General features: G+C 54.6%; 1 pseudogene; it reads right to left on the bottom strand.

The window, feature by feature from the left end:
* Window positions 1-848: 848 nt before the first annotated feature.
* On the bottom strand, window positions 849-17,942 carry LOC147990260 (uncharacterized; annotated as a pseudogene).
* Between the last annotated feature and the right edge of the window lie 1,037 nt (window positions 17,943-18,979).

The raw sequence follows: 18,979 nt of genomic DNA on the forward strand, positions 1-18,979 counted from the left end.
CCAAGCCATTGCGCCATTACTATATGCACCCCCCCGGTGGACCGCCTTTTCAGTTTAAAAAAATAAAATAAAATGATGAAAATGTCAAAAAAAAATAAGTTTCCCATGTGATATGTGGTCTAGTTGTTGGGAAAATTGTTAGTAATGGCGCACTTCTATGTGGTGCGCCATTACTAAGTCAGATAGTAATGGCCCACTTCTAGGCATAGTAATGGCGCACTATGTGGTGCGCCACTATTATCTGGGATATTAGTGGAGCACCAGAGGTGCACCATTACTATTTGTTACTAGTGGCGTGTTAATAGTGACGCACCTATTGTGCGCCATTAATAGCAAAAACTGTTGCACCACTAACAGCCTTTTTCTAGTAGTGCTTCGGTAGCACCGCCACCTCTACCCTAACTAACAACGCTATCACACGTTGCCTCACTACCCTTTCTTGTATGATATGCCGATGCTCATGCCTTCCCTCTAATTCGCACCCACCCTACCATATATTATATCGTAGGTGACCACACTCCTCTCAATCTGAACCTATCGACCCTCTGTTAGTCGTCCATGGAGATGTTGTGGCCAGCAGCACCATTTATGTCTCGGGTAGATTAGAGATGTCATGGCTGGCCATCTCACCTTTGCCTTTGCCTCATTTTTCTATCTCTTCTCTACCGAAATTAACTAAAACAATTTCCCAAGGATTAGGAAACGCGAACAAATTAATGTACTTCCCCAAATGGACCACATAAAGTACCTTTACAAAATACTAAAAATCAAACAAAGTACACCAACCCAACACACATACAATCTCATTGTTCTCCTTCGACATGAAATCCTCTCAGGACATGTACATCTCACTTGAATCTAGCCAGCCGATTGAGGGTGACCAACTCCTCGTCCTATGTGGAAAACTCTCTTGAGGCCATCTACACCATATCGATGCCATCAGGGTCATTACCGCTACCACTACCTCCTGCGGGGCTACTCGGACCAGCTGCGTCCATGCCATAGTAGTAGGACTAGCTGCCAGCTCCACCACGCATGTTGCCAAGTTGGTTGTTGGTGGAGGACTCGTGGTGCGTCTCTGCCGCCGCCTTCAGGTTGTTCGCTGGGAGGGTATGTTGTCCGGTGAACGCATACATGTTCATGCTCGCATTGCCGCCTGCTGGATGTCTTGCTCGCCAACTATCTGTGTCGGTGACAAACCGTACGACTAGAGGTGGTTTAGGTGTGCGTTGGGAGGAACGTAGTATCAGTACCCCACTTTTTTTCCCATCGGTGACATTCAAGTCCGACACCCAATACTGCATGTTAGCCAAGTTTGGGTGGTAGTACATACCAGTCATGGCTGGATTAGGGTAACTCGAGTGCGCCTGCGCGGAAGGGGCAATGACGACGATAGAGTCTGTATCAGCCATCCCCGTTTTCCCACTTTGTTGTTGGTCATGATACAATGGTGGGGACACCGGAGGTGTCTCTGTGGGTGATTCGGTGTGCGGGTGAAGGCTGCGGATGTACTCCATAAGAAGGGAGAGTTGGCCGGGAGGTGGCTGCTCGCTGTTCCTCTTCTTGAGATGGCGCTTCACGTTCAGACTACGCTTGGTGCCATTCCAGTGGTTCTTGACAGTGTTGTCTGACCAACCGGGGAGTAGTCGGGCGATCACCGACCAGGAGTTCCCTCAAGTCTGATGCATCTTGATCAGCTTCATGTCTTCCGCTTCAGTCCAGTTTTTCCTCTGCAAGGGAAATATTTGTGAGTTAAATAATTATGACATAACGTTCCATTGAATTACAATTGAACACATCACTACACACGAAAAGTAGTATTTACTAACTTGACTTTTGTTAAAGCAAGACAACACCCATGTCATTGAAAGCGTTGTCTATTTAGAAGCCAACCACCATGTGCCATTGCTTTGAGAATTATATTAACTTTTCTTGTTGTTGGCAAAATTTGTGTTTTTTTAGAGTACCAAATTTTTTCTAAGTTTTTTCTTGTTTCAAAGTGTATTATAATGTTTCATTGTGTAGCAATAAATAAAAATGACCTTTTTCGGATTAGATTTACTGGTACATAATGAAACATTATGTTAGACTTTGAAACAATAAAAAAACTAATGCAATAGTCTTAAACAAGATAAAATTTGCGAAGATTAGAAAACATAGCACGCATCACAAAGTATATAAGGAATCTTAAAGTATCTTAGGAATCTATTGGTTTGAAAATTTCCAGACAACCAAGCGTCATATACTCTCACAAACTAACCTATGACTGACATAAATTACTAAAATGGTGGAATGAGCTTCATAGAAAATGGAAAGGAAAAAAGTTAGTATGGGAATAATTATTTGGAGCGGATGGACCCATAAAAAAATTATGTGATTTCTTTATTTTGGAGAGATCCTGTTAAAAATTATTTATTTTGCACAAATCCTGTTAAAATTACACATATTTTGCATGTGCTGCAATGTTGCGGATCAATGTTGTGCAATTTGAGGTGTCTAAGATTTAGAAAACTTCTAGAAAAATTTCAGTTAGCAATATCAATTATATCGCAAGTGCAAGTGTCATTTTTTATTTATAGTTTTGGACTCCCTTTTTTGGATCAAGTGAAAAGATTTGCCATTTTTATTTATTAACAAGAGTAGGTTGTAAGATACCACAAAAGCGACACAAAGATATAAATTACTCTCACGAAAGTACATTACTCAAATTGTTAGCCCCCACAATAGCCCACAGCGATGCATCATCTTGTATGATGCGAACAATGATCACCACCGGTGTTGCTTTGTTTTGAAAGACACACGGGTTCCTTTCCTTCCAAATCTCGCATCTAACAAAAAGGAGTAAAGAAAATAGAGCTTTCCTCGGCTTCGAATTGTTGTGGACTCCTTCCCACCAAGTCTTCACAATCTCAAAATGTTGCCAAAGATCCGCACTAACATGAAGACCAAGCCAAGAAATCACATCGTTCCAAACTCAAAGAGAGAATCAAAACTTGAAGAGGAGGTGTGCTGCTGATTCTTACAGTTGGTTGCAAAGAGGGAATCCGTCGCAATTTTGCCACTCTCAACATTGTAGCCTATTTGTCGTCCAAATCCCATTTTGGGTGACTAGCCAAGTAAAGAACCTACTTATTGGGAGATGCCCAAACCTTTCAGGACATGGATAGAAAGTTGGATCAGATGTGGTCAGCCAATCGGGCCTTGTAGGTCGACAAGGTGATATAGTTCCTATTGTTAGTCAGCTTCCGCATGATTATATCTTGGACATCTAGTTACATGATGACATTGGCAGGTTTATCCCACAAAATGATGAATTGTTGATGTGCTCTAGTGTTAGGCCTCCTTGACTGTCAATCTATAGAACCCAAAAATTATCTCTCCAAGCCTTGTTATGCTGCCACCATTCTTGCAAGATATCCCCCAAAAAATTGGCGCATTGTGTTTAGGCTTCAGCCCCACTAGCCATGATGACTCCCAAAATTTGCATTTATTTCCATCGCCAGTCATAACCTTAGTGCCCATCGGGAAGGGATCATGATCATCATTGTTGCTTGACATCCCCATAATGCACCATGCCCTATGCGGGTCATGCTGGTCAAGCCATAACCATCATAAGCAGAGCGCGATTGTGAACTTCCAAGATTAAGAATTCCTGGGCTACCAAACTCCTTCAGCCTATAAACTTGCTCCCAATTAATTTCGCACTTACCAGTGGTCAATTTATCTATCCCTGCCCAAATATAGGCACACCTCATTCCATCAGTATTCCTAAGAACCTCCACTGGGAGGTCAAGTGGTGAAAGATGGTATATGGACACCTCCGTGAGCACCATGTGAATGCCTGCAGTAGCAACATGTTTTCCTCCCCAAGGTTCTAATTTCTTGGCGTTTTTATATTCTAAGTGTTGCAAGTGGAAACTATATACTCTTTAACCGTGAGGGGTAAGCCAAGGTAACATATGAGAAGGGATGAATGGCCTGCTAGGAAGGACTGAAGGATGTCATCAAGGTTGATGTTATCGCCCCAAATAGGTGCAACAATGCTCCTTCTACAATTTGTGACAAGGATGTTAGTATCTCTGAAATAGGCAAGCGTAGTGGCAAGGAATTGGACTTGTTCCTTAATAGGGGCACATAAAACTGCCACATCGTTGGTGTAAAAGGAAGGATGAATGCCCGTGTGACATCAACTAAGAGGATGAAGCTTTCCTTAGGTTGTAGCCTTGTTCAATATATGCTTCAGCTGGTTAATGGCAAGCTCGAAAAGCAAAGGGGAAAGGGGCCCCCTCACAAAGCCCATGACCATGCTTGATCAGGCCCTCAACAATTGCACTGAGCAAAACTCGAGAAGAAGATCAGGAGGGGAGAGTGGAGATCTTTCCCCGGCAGTGGCCTTGGAAGACATGGTGACTCAACATGTCTATAAAATAATACCACCTAATGGAATCTATGGCCTTCTTTATATGGATCTTGATGAGGAGTGTAGGTGTCTTGATGTGGTAAAATCTTCTAGCCACATCGCACACATACATGAAATTATAATGGACACTTATCCTCTTGATGAAATCACTTTGCGCAATGGAAACAATACCATTCATGTGCGGAGCCAACCTCATAGAGCAAGGATTTTGACAATGAGCTTGGCCATGACATAGATAAGGCTAATAGTACTAAAATCTGAAATGTCCTTGGTGCAATCTTTCTTTGGGATGAGTGTAATATTTGATGAGTTTAGCCAATGGAAGTTTTCCACGTGGAGGTCTAAGAAGTTATTGATCATGAGCATGTTGTCATCCTATATAATATCCCAACAGTCCTTGAAGAATTTTTTGTTAAGCCATCCGGACCGCGTGCTTTGTCACTAGGTAGGGCAAAGATCACATCCTGGGCCTCCTTCTTTGTGATGGCATCTCCAAGAGAAGAGAGGTCATGGCCAGCAATGGGAATCATTGCCCAATTGATGTTCTTTGCACACTAGGCACTCTTTTATTTATAATAGAGAACTATGAGTGAATAATGCTTTTCTGTAGTCATGATCCATCACCCAGTCACTCCCATGTTTGAGATGATGTATACGATTTTTCCTCCCTTGCCCATTCACCCTCAAGTGACAGTAACAAGTGTTATCATCTCCGACTTTAATATTTTTGATCCTCAAGATTTGTCTCTTCCTTGTTCTCTCCATGACCATGAACCCAACCACACTTATTTTAAGTCTCTTTCAAAGAACCTTCTCATCATTACTTAGCTCCCTATTATCCTAGGCCTCATCCAACCGAAGAATGATCTCTAAGGTCAAGTGAAATTGGACTTTGGCGTTGAAGGAAATATTTTTACTCCAAGTAAGCCTTTGACTAATTCTTTTAAACTGTGTGAAAAGAGCCTTTGATAAGGCTTAGTTTGCTTAGAGAGCTCATCCACGCATCTTAGAAAAAATGGTGAAATCCGGGCATGTTGGTCCAAAAATGCAAAGCGTTAGGTCTCATTGACCTAGAGTAGAAGACAATGATCCGAAAGTGATGGGGAGAGGGCATGTCGGGGGTTGGGTGCGACATATGCCAAAGGATGGCTTATCATGGTGGGGGCGAGTAGAACATCGCCGGTGCCTGGAAATGGGATGAGGTGAAGACATGCACGTCGGCGAATCTTACCCAGCTTCAGGGCTCTCCGGGGAGATAATACCCCTACTGCTGCTCTGCGGGGTCTCCGCATGATCACTATGGCAAAGTGTTTACACGATTGCTCCTTGAGCTGTTTCCTAGAGGTAGGAGAAGGCAAGGCTAGCTCTCTCCTTCCTATATGATCTGGTCTAGTGCCTATGGATTCCAACCCTCTGCATGGGTGCCCTGGGGGGTTTATATAGGCCTACCCCCAGGGGTACAATGGTAATCTGGCTAGACACGGGCCCAGCCGCCAGTCTCTCTGGTCGCCGTCTTATCCGCCGACTCCTGGGGCCCACCGTCTGGTGGGCCCCGCCGACTGGCTCGGTACGGAGCCGACAGGCCGCGTCCGCCACGAGCGGGTCTTGCCGACTGCAGATTACTGTAGCCGTGCTTCTAATGACGCGGGTTTGGTCATGGAGTCGTGGCAACAGCCCTACCGCCTGGCGGGCGATCACTATTACCACTCTCCCTCACATCTGGTTAATGGCGCATGGGCCCTGGGGGAGGAGCTGGCCGACTCTCGGGGGCCGACTCCCAACGGGTCCGACTGGTGGCGCAATTGCCGTCTTCTGGGATCCCGCTGGCCGGTGGGACCCGCCGCCCAAAGGTCGTACAGACAAGCCGTCATGGGCACCGGATTCGGTCCACCGGTGCTGATGTCAGGGCCAGCATGGCAACAGTGCCACGCCGCGCGGAGATCTCCGCGGGTACGGCGTACTGTGGCCATGCCTGCCTTTGGAAAGGGGTGGGAGCAGTCTTCACTGTAGCCACTCCCCTGTCCTGTCCCTCTTGATGAGGGCATAGGGTTTTGCTGGAGTCGCGGGCCGACTCCCCAAGGCCGGCTTCTCGGGAAGTCGTCGGTCAGGAGTCGGCTTATCCTGAAGTCGTTCCTGGGACTCGGCCACGAGTGGCCAGTCGGTTGCCTCGCCGCCGACTTCTCAGAAGGCGACTCTTTGTCCTGGGGTCTTGAGGGGCGCAGCCTGCCCCGATATCTTGAAAGGTTCTGGGACTCGGGTTAGCCTACCCGTGGCCCATTACTCCGACAGTAGTCCCCGAAGCTGATGAGGCGCCGTAGACGATCGGCCGAGGAGCCTCAGCAGTTTCTCTTTTCTAGGTGCCCGAGACATGGATCTTGCTTGACTTCTGCCGGGCCAGCTAGAAGGAGTCGGACTCGCCCAACTCTGACTCACACAATATTTCGAACGTCGTGGCGGGATCCAAGTAGCGTGCTGGCTAAGCTTCCAGGCCGCCGCCCGTTCCGGGCCTGTCACCTGATAACACGCGGTCGGGCCAGTCTGCCAGCCTACGCGCGTGACGGGACAGGCCCGTAGGCGAGGCCCGCCATTACCGCGCCTTGGCGCTCGAGCGGATCCTCTGTGGCCCGAGCGGACGGTTGGGATTCCCGTGAAGTTACTGCGCGCAGTAACTTTAGTCGTGAAAACGTGGGGGTCGTGGGGGCGTAGGCGTAGCAAATCCCACGACCGCCCCCTCGGCTTCGCAGCCCATGAGGCTATAAGTAGGGGGAGGAGGGGGCGTGGTGGAGCACGCGCGCCCCTTCTCCATGCTACTCCTTGCTCTTCTTCTTCTTCTTCCTCGCACCGCCACACGCCCAAGCTTTGCCGAATGCCGCAGCGATCCAATCACGATGAGTTCTTCTTCTGCCGCCACGCCTCCCTCGGTGCATTCCGGCACCTGGGATGGCTCAGAAGTCCACGACGACCACATCGAGTTCCTCCGCAAGACTCGTCGGCTTCCCGGCGAAGATTACGTGTGGGTACGCCTTGCGCCGAGGGGGAGATCTCTCCGGCACCGGAAGAGGGCGAGCGGGTTATCTTCCGCTCGCACTGCCTGCGCGGATTGGGACTGCCGGCGAGCAGCTTCTTCCGCTCCTTTCTGGAGTTCTACGGCCTCCAGCCGCACCACCTCACGCCCAACACGGTGGTGCTGCTGTCCGCCTTCGTGGCCTTGTGCGAAGGCTTCCTCGGAGTCCTCCCCACCCTCGAGCTCTAGGGGGGAGTTCTTCTACTCCAAGCTTGGCACCCAGGCTGCAGGCGTGCCGGCTCAGTGTGGCGCATTCATCGCCGTGCGGAGGTCGCGGGCCGACAACCCCTTCCCCACCATCAAGCTGATAAAGTCGGTGAAGATGTGGCAGTGATCGTACTTCTACGTGAAGAGCGTCTTCGCGGGGGGCGATTGGGTCAACCTGCCGGCTTTCGAAGCTGGCCCGCCGGCTAGGAGACTGCCCAACTGGTCATTCCGGGCCAAGTCGCTGATGCTTGCGGGAGCCGGCGCCGTCGCACGACTCCGAGTGCTGACGCAGTCGGAGGGCCTGACTGGTCCGGACCTGCTGGCCGCCTTCGTGGTGCGCCGAGTTCTCCCGCTCCAAGGCTGCTCCCACATGATATGCCAAATGAGCGGGCGCCGTGACCCGAGTCGGATGTGCACCAAGGACATGCCTCACGAGGAGGTGGCCTACATGGTGAACTACCTCTCAGACAGCAAGCTCCTGGAGGACTAGCGGTTCGGCAAGGAGCCGTACTCCCGCGCCAACCCCCCACCCACAGTGAGCTGCCCTTTCTTTCTTTCTTTCTTTCTTTGAATTGTCTTCTTTCTTGCCGAGTTTTTTTGTGCGACCTGACCGGTCGGCTTTGGTCAGAATCCCCTCCTCCATCCACCAGCCGGCACCACGGGGTCGGCCCGCGAGTTCCTTGCCGACCGGGCGGAGAGCGACGTCGACGACCCCGATCTGGGGGCGGCGGCTTTGGAAGACGACGCCGAGGGAGGAGGCGGCCCGTGGCTCGGGGCCAGTCCAGAGGACTGGCCTGATGATGAGGAGGAGGTCACCCCCCGCCACCGGCCAGGAGCCAGCCATCCCGGCGCAGGCTCTTCTGCCGCGTCGGGTGCTCCAGGCGGCGGGAAGAAGTGTAGGGCCGTGCCGACCTTGTTCGGCAGTCGGCCGAAGAAGCCCAAGAGTTCGGCTGCGGCGACCAAGTGGGACGAGGCGGCCGCGAAGGCCATCCGCTTCTGCAAGGAAGTAAAGAAGCCGCCACTGGTCTCCGCGTGAGTATTCCGTCTTAACGCTTTATTCTTTCTTTGTAGCTTTTGTCTGAGTCTTTTACTTGCTTCCCTCGCCTCAGGGCTCCCCTCACTCTTGAGAGGGTTGTCGCCGCCTCCGTCATGAGGTCAGTGGAGACGTCCGCCACCACTCGGCGGATTGACCCCGCTGCCGACCTCTGGGAGGCGACGGAGCGGAACGCGCGGGAGTAGCGCAACGAGGAAGAGGCCGCCCGCCTGGAGAAGGTGGAGGCCGATAAGGCGGAGGCCTCCGCCAAGAAGAAACTGGCGGAGGCCGAAACCGCCATCGCGATGAAGCAGCAGGCTGAGGAGGCCACGCACCGCCAATCGGCGGTGTTCGTCACCCCGCTGAATTCTGCGCCGCCGCCTCCGGAGTTCACGGGGCAGACTGGGGAAGCCGGCGGTGAGAACCCCGTCATGGAGAGGGAAGGCGGCGACTCCTCCACACCGGACGTGATCGTTCCGCCGCCGCCTCCGCCACCGTCTGGGAGCGCGCAAGGCAAACAGCCAGCGGACCCTCCGGTGCCGCCGACCGAAGACGAGGCCGTGGCGAGGCTACTCCTTCAAGTTGGCTCGCCAACGCGCCGCCGTCTTGAGAAGGCGACCTCGGCGCCACGCCCCCTGGAGACCGGCACCGCCAGCTCGGCGATCCCGGATGCCGAAGCGACGAGCGCCGCGCCCATTGGGTGGGTGCGAGGAGGCGGCACAGGGCCGCTGAACCAGGCGCTTATGGACGTCCAAACGAAGCTTCAAGCTGAGGGCGACGCCATCCAGAACTGCTCCAAGGCATACCTGGCATCGCGGGCAGCCGTCCGGGTATGTTTTCTCTTTGGTCCTTGTTTTCTTGTTCCTCTCTGTGGGGGCGCGCCAGTGCACCCACTGGGTGTAGTCCCCGAGTTTCGGGCCGGCTGCTGAGCAGGCGGCCCGGAACTCCAATTGGTGAGTTCCGAGTACTAACTTTTGTCTGAAATACTTGTCGCGGGACTACCACAACCTCCGCGTTATTGCCTTCAACCGTAACGTTGAAGAGCTGGGCAAGCGGACCGCCGACTTGTCGGAGAGCCAGAGTGAGTCCTTTTTCTTCTTTGCGGGGGCGCGCTGGCGCACCCGCGGGCTGTAGTCCCCGAGATTCGGGCCGACTGCTGAGCAGTCGGGCCGGATCTCCCCGGCGACCTTCTTTATTGATGACTTAACGCCTTCTTTCTTGCTTCTCTTCAGAAGCCAACGCTATTCTTCAACAGCAGCTGAGCGAAGCCAACTCCGCGTTGCGCGCCAAGGGGGAGGAATGCAACAAGCTTGCCACGGAGCGCGATCTGCTGGCCACACAATTGGAAGAGCAGAGGGAGCTGCTCACGAAGACACAGAAGGAGGCGGAAGCTGCCCTCCTGGCCGAGTTCACGAGTGAGCACTCCTCCTGGACTGACAAAGAGGCAATGCTGGCCTCCGGCTTCCATGAGATTGAAGACATTGTTGATGGTGAGTTTCTTTACTTTCTTTCTTCGAGCTACCGATTATAAGTCGTGTCGACTCCTGGTTTTTGACTTGCTTCTGCGTTTCTTCCGTCTTGGCAGACTTCTTTCGCGGGCATTCGCAGGCTGCCATCCAAGCCATCAAGGCTGACCGTGAAGGTCAGAGGGCGGAAGGCGCAGAGATCGCCGCCGACGCTCCCCGAACCCTTGATGAGCATATCCTGAGCATCGAGGCTCGCCTTCGGCCGACTCGCCGGACGCTGCGCCGGCTTCAACGTGTCGGCGCCCAGGCGATTGCCGCCCTGTGGCCAGACATGTAGGCTCCGCGCACCCCCAGTCGGACTGCCGACTGGCTGGAGGTCGCGGCTGGTCATCTTGAGGCCTGGAAAGGTTCCTCGGCCCGAGCTAGAGCGCGCCGGGCCTTGGAGTTCGTCAAGGCGCGGTATCCGGGGCTGGACCTTAACCGGCTGGCCACACTCCGGTCAAAGGCCCAGCCGGAGCTGGCAGCCGCGGAAGGCGCCCTCGTCAAGCATGCCGCAGCGATCGCCGAGTACACCGACACCAGCATTTTCGTCCCCGAGCGGTCTGAAGACGGCGAGGAGGTACCGCCGGAGTGGTTTGGGATGAACCCAGACTACGGCGAGGACTCGGCGGAGGTGATCGGCTCCAGCGTCGAGGAGGAAGGCGAGGCAGAGGACGGAGGCGAGACGGAAGCACCAGAAGACGGAGCAGACGGCCAACCTCAGCTCGACCGCACCTCCAGCAACAAGCCGCGTGCGACCGAGACGACTGCCGCCAGAGGCGATCAAGCCGAGACTGCCCAGCCGGCCGCCCCAACGCCTGACGCTGCCGCCGCCTCCGACCCTCCGAATCCGTCTGCCACTTCCTAAGCTGCCGCCTTATCTTTATTTTATCTGCTTTAGTAGTCTTTGAAGAACTTGTTAATTCGCACAATTTGACCCGCGGGGTGTATTTTGAACTTCTACTCGAAGATTCGGCCAAGGGCCTATGTTATGTAAATATTTATCCGAATTCTATCTTTTCTTGCTCATTGCTCTTTTGGCCCTTTCCTTTGCCGCTTTCCCATAGTTGCCTGTCTTGCCAATCGGACAGCCGCTCTGCGGACTGCCGTTGGATCAAATACTTGGCTACTTTGGGAAGGCAAGTACTTAGCCGTTTTAGAGTTTTTTAGCAAGTTGGATAGAAGGCGGTGAGCGGACTGCTTAATAGTCGGTTTGCGAAAAGAAAAGAAAAAAGGAAGGCTGGAAGCGGTCTTAAGCTATGTTTTATGCTTTTGAGTCCTTAGCCAGTTTTCATGTGAACGCCCATTCTACCTTACTCCTGCCCACCGTACAGTCGCTCTGCGAGCTGCGGCTTCTGATAGGAGATGGCTTAGGCGCCACACACTACTTGGCTGGCTGCAGGAAGCATTTCATAGTGCAAGGCGGCAAGTCCCCGGGCCGACCTGTCGAGCCCGGTGCCAAGCGGCATAACAAAGAGTAATATACTCGTAGGCATAATTTTTATCATATAGACAAAAGAGGGCAGTCCCCGAGCTCGTCTCGGGGGGGGGGGGGCCGAAGTCTTGGTACTTCAATACAAAAGGTAGCGTGGTACATACTGTATCAACTGTAAAATCTTCGGAGGAGATTTGCATTCCATGGCCGCTTCGTCTCTTTGCCGGAGTCGTCCCTCTTGCGTGCTCGGGGCTTCTGAGCGTCAATCAGGTAGTAGGAGTCGTTGCCGAGTACTTTGCTGATGATGAAAGGGCCTTCCCAAGGCGCCGACAACTTGTGATGGCCGGCTATTCGCTGGATCAGTCGGAGCACAAGGTCGCCCTCTTGGAAAGATCTTGTCTCGACCTTCCTATTGTAGTATCGGCGCAGGCTCTGCTGGTAGATGCTGGACCGGCTGAGTGCCAACTGTCGGCCCTCTTCCAGCAGATCGACGCCTTCTTGGCGTGCTTCTTCTGCTTCCTCCTCGGTGTACATGGTGACTCACGGGGGTCGAACTCTATGTCCGTTGGGATGACGGCTTCAGCACCATAGACGAGGAAGAAAGGCGTGAAGCCGGTTGACTTGTTTGGAGTCGTGCGCAGACTCAGATGACGGCTGACAACTCATCGAGCCAGCAGCCAGCCGAACGCTCCAGAGGCTCGACCAGTCGGGGCTTGATGCCGGACAGGATGAGGCCATTTGCTCGCTCCACCTGGCCGTTTGACTGTGGATGGGCGACGGACGCTAGGTCCAGTCGGATGCCCTGTGTTGCACAGAAACGGGCCAAAGCGCCTTTGGCAAAATTTGTGCCATTGTCGGTGATGATGTTGTGTGGTATGCCGTACCGAATTGTGATATCGGAGACGAAAGTCACGGCAGTCGGACCGTTCAGTTTCTTGATTGGCTTCGCTTCTATCCACTTGGTGAACTTGTCCACTGTGACAAGTAAGTGAGTTAAGCCACCTCATGCCGTCTTGAATGGTCCCACCATGTCTAGATCCCAAACTGCGAAAGGCCAGGCAATGGGGATGGTCTTGAGTGCAGAAGCCGGCTGATGTGGCTTGGAGCGGAACTTCTGGCACCCTTTGCATTTTTGGACCAATTCCTTGGCCTCTTCTAAGGCCATTGGCCAAAAGAAGCCGTGTCGGAAAGCTTTGGCGACGAGTGCTCTTGAAGCCGCATGGTGGCCGCACTCGCCTTGGTGGATGTCTTTGAGAATTGCTTGGCCTTGCTCTGGCTCTACGCAGTACTGGTAGACACCAGTGACGCTGTGCCTGACCAGCTCTCTGTTGACTATGGTGTAGGCTACCGCTCGACGTTGTACCTGCCGAGCTAAGGTCTCATCAGTTGGCAGCTCTTTGCTCACCAGAAATTTGAGGATGGGCTGGGCCCATGAGGATGCTGCTATTTCTTCGACTGCCAGAACTGTGACTTGGACGAGGGCGGCTGGGCTGGGAGGCGGCGGGGTGGAGTCAACAACCGCTTGCTGGGTTAAATAAGTCCCCGGGCCGGGTTCTGCAGTCCCTGGGCCGGCCTCAACTGTGGCGGCTTTGGAACCATCTGCCGAAATCCCCGTACCGTCTGCCGGGACTGGAGTCGGATCCGACTTCTTCGAGAGGAGCCGGCACGAAGATGGAGTCTGATTCTGGTGAAGGCTTGACAGACGGCATGAGGAGGTGTTGAAGGGCGACGCCGGATGGTATTGCTTGGCGGGTAGAGCCGATTTGTGCCAAGGCGTCTGCTTGGTCGTTGTCGTTTCTTGGCACATGGAGGAATTCGCACCCCTCGAAATACCCACTGAGTTGCTGCACGAGGAAACAGTAACTCACCATGTTCGCATATTTGGCGTCCCAGTTGCCAGACGACTGCTGGACCACTAAGTTCGAGTCGCCATAACACAGGATCCGGCGAATGCCGAGTTCTTTGGCAAGCCGGAGCCCGTGAATGAGCACCTCGTACTCGGCGACGTTGTTGGAGGCGGCAAAATGGATTTGCAGTGCGTATTTGAGCTTGTCGCCTTTAGGAGAAGTGAGGACAACGCCGGCTCCCAAGCCGGTGCGCATCTTGGAGCCGTCGAAATGCATCCGCCAATGGGTGGAGTCGGGCGCTGGAGGTAGGTACTGGGTCTCGGCCCAGTCGACGAGAAAGTTGGCCAGCGCTTGTGACTTGATGGCGGTGCAGGGCTGGTAGTGGATGGTGTAGGGAGCTAGCTCTATGGCCCACTTGGCCACTCGGCCAGAAGCATCTCGGCTTCCGATGATCTCGGCAAGTGGGGCCGTGCAGACCATAGTGATTGGGTGCTCTTGAAAGTAGGGCTTCAATTTCTTGGCGGTCAAGTGCACGCCATAGCACATCTTCTGGTAGTGGGGGTAGTTCTGCTTGGAGGCCGACAGTACTTCGCTCAGGTAATATACCGGTCTCTGGACAGGTAGTGCCTTGCCTTCCTCCTTGCGTTCTACTACAATGACCGTGCTGACTACCCGGCTGGTGGCGGCGATATACAGGAGCATAGGTTCCTTAGGAGTCGGAGCTGCCAGAACGGGTGGAGTAGTCAGCATCTTTTTTAACTGGAGAAAAGCTTTGTCCGCCTTGTGGTTCCACTCGAAAAAAGTGGTCTTCTTCATGAGTTGGTATAAGGGGAGAGCTTTCTCGCCCAGCCGACTGATGAATCGGCTGATGGACGCCAAGCAGCCGGTGAACTTTTGCACGTCCAGCAGTCGGCTGGGTACCTCCATCCTCTCAATGGCCTTGATCTTTACAGGGTTGCATTCTATGCCGCGTTCAGAGACCAGGAAGCCAAGGAGTTGGCCGGCTGGTACTCCGAAGACGCACTTCTCAGGGTTGAGATTGATCTGGAATCGGCGCAGGTTCTCAAAGGTCTCCTTGAGGTCTTCCAGCAGTGTTCCACGCTTTTCTGTCTTCACCACCACATCGTCCACGTAGACGTGGGCGTTCCTGCCGAGTTGCTTGAGGAGGCACTTCTGCATGCAACGCTGAAAGGTGGCGCCGGCATTCCTCAAGCCGAACGTCATGGTGAGGTAGCAGAAGGCTCCAAATGGCGTGATGAAGGTGGTCTTCAGTCTGTCTGCTGGGTTCAGCTTGATCTGGTGATATCCTGAATACGCATCCAAAAAGCTCAATGGCTCGCATCCGGCGGTGGAGTCTATCACCTGATCAATTCTTGGCAGAGCAAACGGGTCCTTGGGGCAGGCCTTGTTGAGGCTCGTGTAGTCAATACACATTCGCCACTGCTTGTTCTTCTTCAGTACCAAGACCAGGTTGGCTAGCCACTCTGGAAAGAATACTTCCATAATGAAGCCGGCTGCTAGGAGTCGGGCTATCTCTTCTCCAACAACTCTTCTCTTCTCTTCTGATAGGCGGCGCAGGGGCTGCCTGATCGGCTTTGCATCAGATCGGACATGTAATTTGTGCTCGGCGAATTCCGTCGGTACACCTAGCATGTCTTTGGGGGACCATGCGAAGGTGTCCCGATTCTCACGGAGGAAATCGACGAGCTCGCCTTCCTATTTGCTGTCGAGGTTTGCGCCTACAACAGCGTACCTCTCTGGGTACTCCGGATCCAAGGGTATATTCTTTGTCTCCTTGGCTGGTTTGAACGAACCCTCACCCTCTGACTCCTTTGGGTTAGGTGACACCTCTGGCTACTTGTCGGCCATCGCCACAACCCGTTCAAGGAGCCGCTTCTCGGCTGCAATCACCAGGGACTCGGCCAGCTGACTGCTCTCAGCCGCACAAGCAGATGACTTCCGGTAGTCGTCGGCTACGGTCAGAATTCCCCTGGAACTGGGCATCTTCATTTTGAGGTAGGCGTAGTGGGGGACCGCCATGAACTTGGCCAGGGCGGGTCGGCCAAGTAGTGCATGGTATGGGCTCTCGAGGTCCACCACCTCAAACCAAACTGGCTCTCGACGGAAGTGATCTTTGTCTCCAAAGAGGACGTCCATCAGGATCTTGCCGATTGGTGAGCAGGAAAACCCAGGAACAATGCCGTGGAACACAGTCCGGCTGTTTTGAAGCTGTCTTTGCTTGATTCCTAATTTCTCCATGGTGTCCTTGTACAGGCTGTTGATGATGCTGCCTCCGTCTATCAGAAATCACGAGAAACGAGCGGCTCGTCTATCCGTGGCAAAGGTGGCATCCAAGACCAAGGCATAGGAGCCCGGACTCGGCATCACCTCTGGGTGATCAGCCCTGCTCCAGCTGATAGGCTTCTCGGACCAGTGCATGAATTCGGGCGTCTCTGATTCTACTGCATTCACCTCTTGTCGCTGCAGCCGCCTGCTGCATCGATCATGAGCCATGCTGGTAAATACCACGTAGGCTCTGTGCTCTTCGGGGTATTCATCTTGTACTGCGCCGACCGGCCTGACAGCCGGCTGCTGGGGCGGAGGCGGTTGCAGCTGCCCAGCAGGCGGGGGAGGTAGGAGGCCGTCTCCCTTGGCAATCCTGGTGAGCCAGTGGCACTTCCGGGTGGTGTGATTTGACGGCTTCGCTCCGCTATGGAATTTGCAATGACCATCCAGAGTCTGCTCATAGGAGAAGGCTGGCAACTAGTTGGGCTTGCCACCTTTTTGTCGCTTGGGTGGAGGCTGCCCATCCGGCTGCTGGGCATCAACTGTCGCGACCTGCCGGCTGCTGGAAGCCAGCTGCGGGGCCTTGCGCTTGTGGTCGCTCTGCTGTTGCCGCCGACTAGCGTCTCCCGCCGGAGTTCTTGGAGCCTGAGGGGCCACTTTGCCAGTTGCGCTAACTTGAATCTCCGCCTTCATGGAGGAGTCGGCTGTGGCGTACTTGTCTGCTATGATCAGCAGCTCGTCGAGGGTTTCTGGCTCGTCGCAGAGGAGCTTGTGCTTGAGGAGGGTGCCTTCTCTGCACCCGGCTGTGAAGTACTTGATAGCCTGCACCTCGTGCATGCCCTCGCAGGAGTTCCGAAGCTCGGCCCAACGCGTGAGGTAATCGCGAGTCGACTCGTCGGGGCCTTGCATGCACAAGGAAAGCTGACGAGGCTTGGGAGGACGCTTGTACGTGCTAGTGAAGTTGCGGACGAATGCTTCGGTGAAGTCAACCCAACTGTTGATGTTGCGGGGCTTCAGGCTGTTCAGCCATGTCCGGGCCGTTCCCTGGAGCATGAGCGGAACGTACTTTACGGCGACACGCTTGTTGCCGTTCGCTATGCTGACAGCCGTGGAATAGTCGACCAGCCAGTCTTCCGGCTTCACGGAGCCGGTGTACTTGGGCGTGTCTCTTGGGAGCGTGAACCCTTTGGGAAAGGGCTCATCTCGAATGCGGGGCCCGAAACAAGGCGGACCCAACTCATCTTCTTCTTCGAGCGCCAGGGATCGGTGAAGTCGGTCGATCCGGTGGCGGGCATCGTTTTCCCCGACTCCCTCTCGACGGCCAAGGCGGTCGCCGAGAGTCGGATGGTCAACGGGCGGCGGGGAGACTCGCCTTTCCTTGCGAGGAGGAGGAGGCGGACAGTCGTCCCGTCGTTCTACTGCTCTCGGGCGGCCGTCTCGGTCGCGCTCTATGGTAATGTGAGTCCGACTATGGCTGACAGTTGGATCCTTGTCTTTTCTTCCTCGGGCGCCGCCAGTCGGCGTTCGAGACGTCGCACCTTGATCTCGGCGAAGGTCGTCGTTTTGCCGCTGCAGCGCCTCCATGCGGCAGCCGGCCTCGTTCTGCGCGGCAACCGCGTCGAGGAGCCGCTAGACTCGCTCCATCATCAGGCGGCGCTCTTCGCCCTCGAAATTGTCCAGCTCGTCCACCGCCGCCTGGGCGGCTCGAATGTTCTCCGCTGGTGTAGCATACACAGGGCGACCTGCCCCGAACAGGTTGGCGATGGCTACGCCGCGCTGCTGGACCGCGCCAAGGCGGCTGGGCCCAGCTAGGGCTGGCGAGCCACCAACAGCGCGATCCATCTCTCGCTGGTAGGCTTCCGACAAGCGTATCATGCTAGCCAGCTTCTTCGCGCCTTCGACGAGCTGAAGGCGGCGCGCCTCCAACGTCTCCGCGTCAGCGTCTTCCAGAATGGGCACCGTCAGGTCTTGTAGCGCCACGCCAAGTGGGTCATGCGCTCCTCCGTCGGGAGGCTCATCATGACTGATGACGAGCACCTCGGTGACGGTGCTTCCGCCGCTCTTCACACAAGGGAGAGACTCGTCGTAGACCACCACATTAGTGGGGAACGCATCGAGCGACACGGTGTCAGAGTCGACCAGCATCGGGTCAGTGGAACCTACAGACTCCAACTCCACGGCAGGCTCGCCGGAGACGTGGAGTTGATCGAGGAGGCCCGCGAGGAGGCTCTCGGAGCCGCCCGCGCCTGCGTTGGATGCAGGCTCATCGGAGAGGCGAACCTCGCCGACAAGTTCGGCGAGGCAGCTGGCTGCGCAGGCGATCTCAACGCCGTGTAGCGCGTCAGCGCTGACTCCGTCTGGCGTGCCTGGCTAGCTGCGCTCGCCAGGGAGGAAAAGGGTTCCCATCCAGAGCAGGTCTCCGGACGGCGGTGCATCAGGCCCCACGGTGGGCGCCAAATGTCGGGGGTTGGGTGCGACATATGCCAAAGGATGGCTTATCATCGTGGGGGCGAGTAGAACGTCGCCGGTGCCTGGAAACGGGATGAGGCGAAGACATGCACGCCAGCGAATCTTACCCAGCTTCAGGGCTCTCCGGGGAGATAATACCCCTACTGCTGCTCTGCGGGGTCTCCGAATGATCACTATGGCAAAGTGTTTACACGATTGCTCCTTGAGTTGTTTCCTAGAGGTAGGAGAAGGCAAGGTTAGCTCTCTCCTTCCTATATGATCTGGTCTAGTGCCTATGGATTCCAACCCTCTGCATGGGTGCCCTAGGGGGTTTATATAGGCCTACCCCCAGGGGTACAATGGTAATATGGCTGGACGCGGGCCCAGCCACCAGTCTCTCTGGCCGCCGTCTTATCCGCCGACTCCTGGGGCCCGCCGTCTGGTGGGCCCCGCCGACTGGCTCAGTACGGAGCCGACAGGCCGCGTACGCCGCGGGCGGGTCTTGCCGGCTGCTGATTACTGTAGTCATGCTTCGAATGACGCGGGCTTGGTCATGGAGTCGTGGCAACAGCCCCGCCGCCTGGTGGGTGATCACTATTGCCACTCTCCTTCACATCTGGTTAATGGCACATGGGCCCCGGGGGAGGAGCTGGCCAACTCTCGGGGCGCGACTCCCAACGGGTCCGACTGGTGGCGCACTTGCCGTCTTCTGGGATCCCGCTGGCCGGTGGGAC

The sequence above is a fragment of the Triticum urartu genome, chromosome 1A, assembly GCF_056163025.1.
Source record: "Triticum urartu cultivar PI428250 chromosome 1A, HENAU_Tu73, whole genome shotgun sequence".
Lineage (NCBI taxonomy): Eukaryota > Viridiplantae > Streptophyta > Magnoliopsida > Poales > Poaceae > Triticum > Triticum urartu.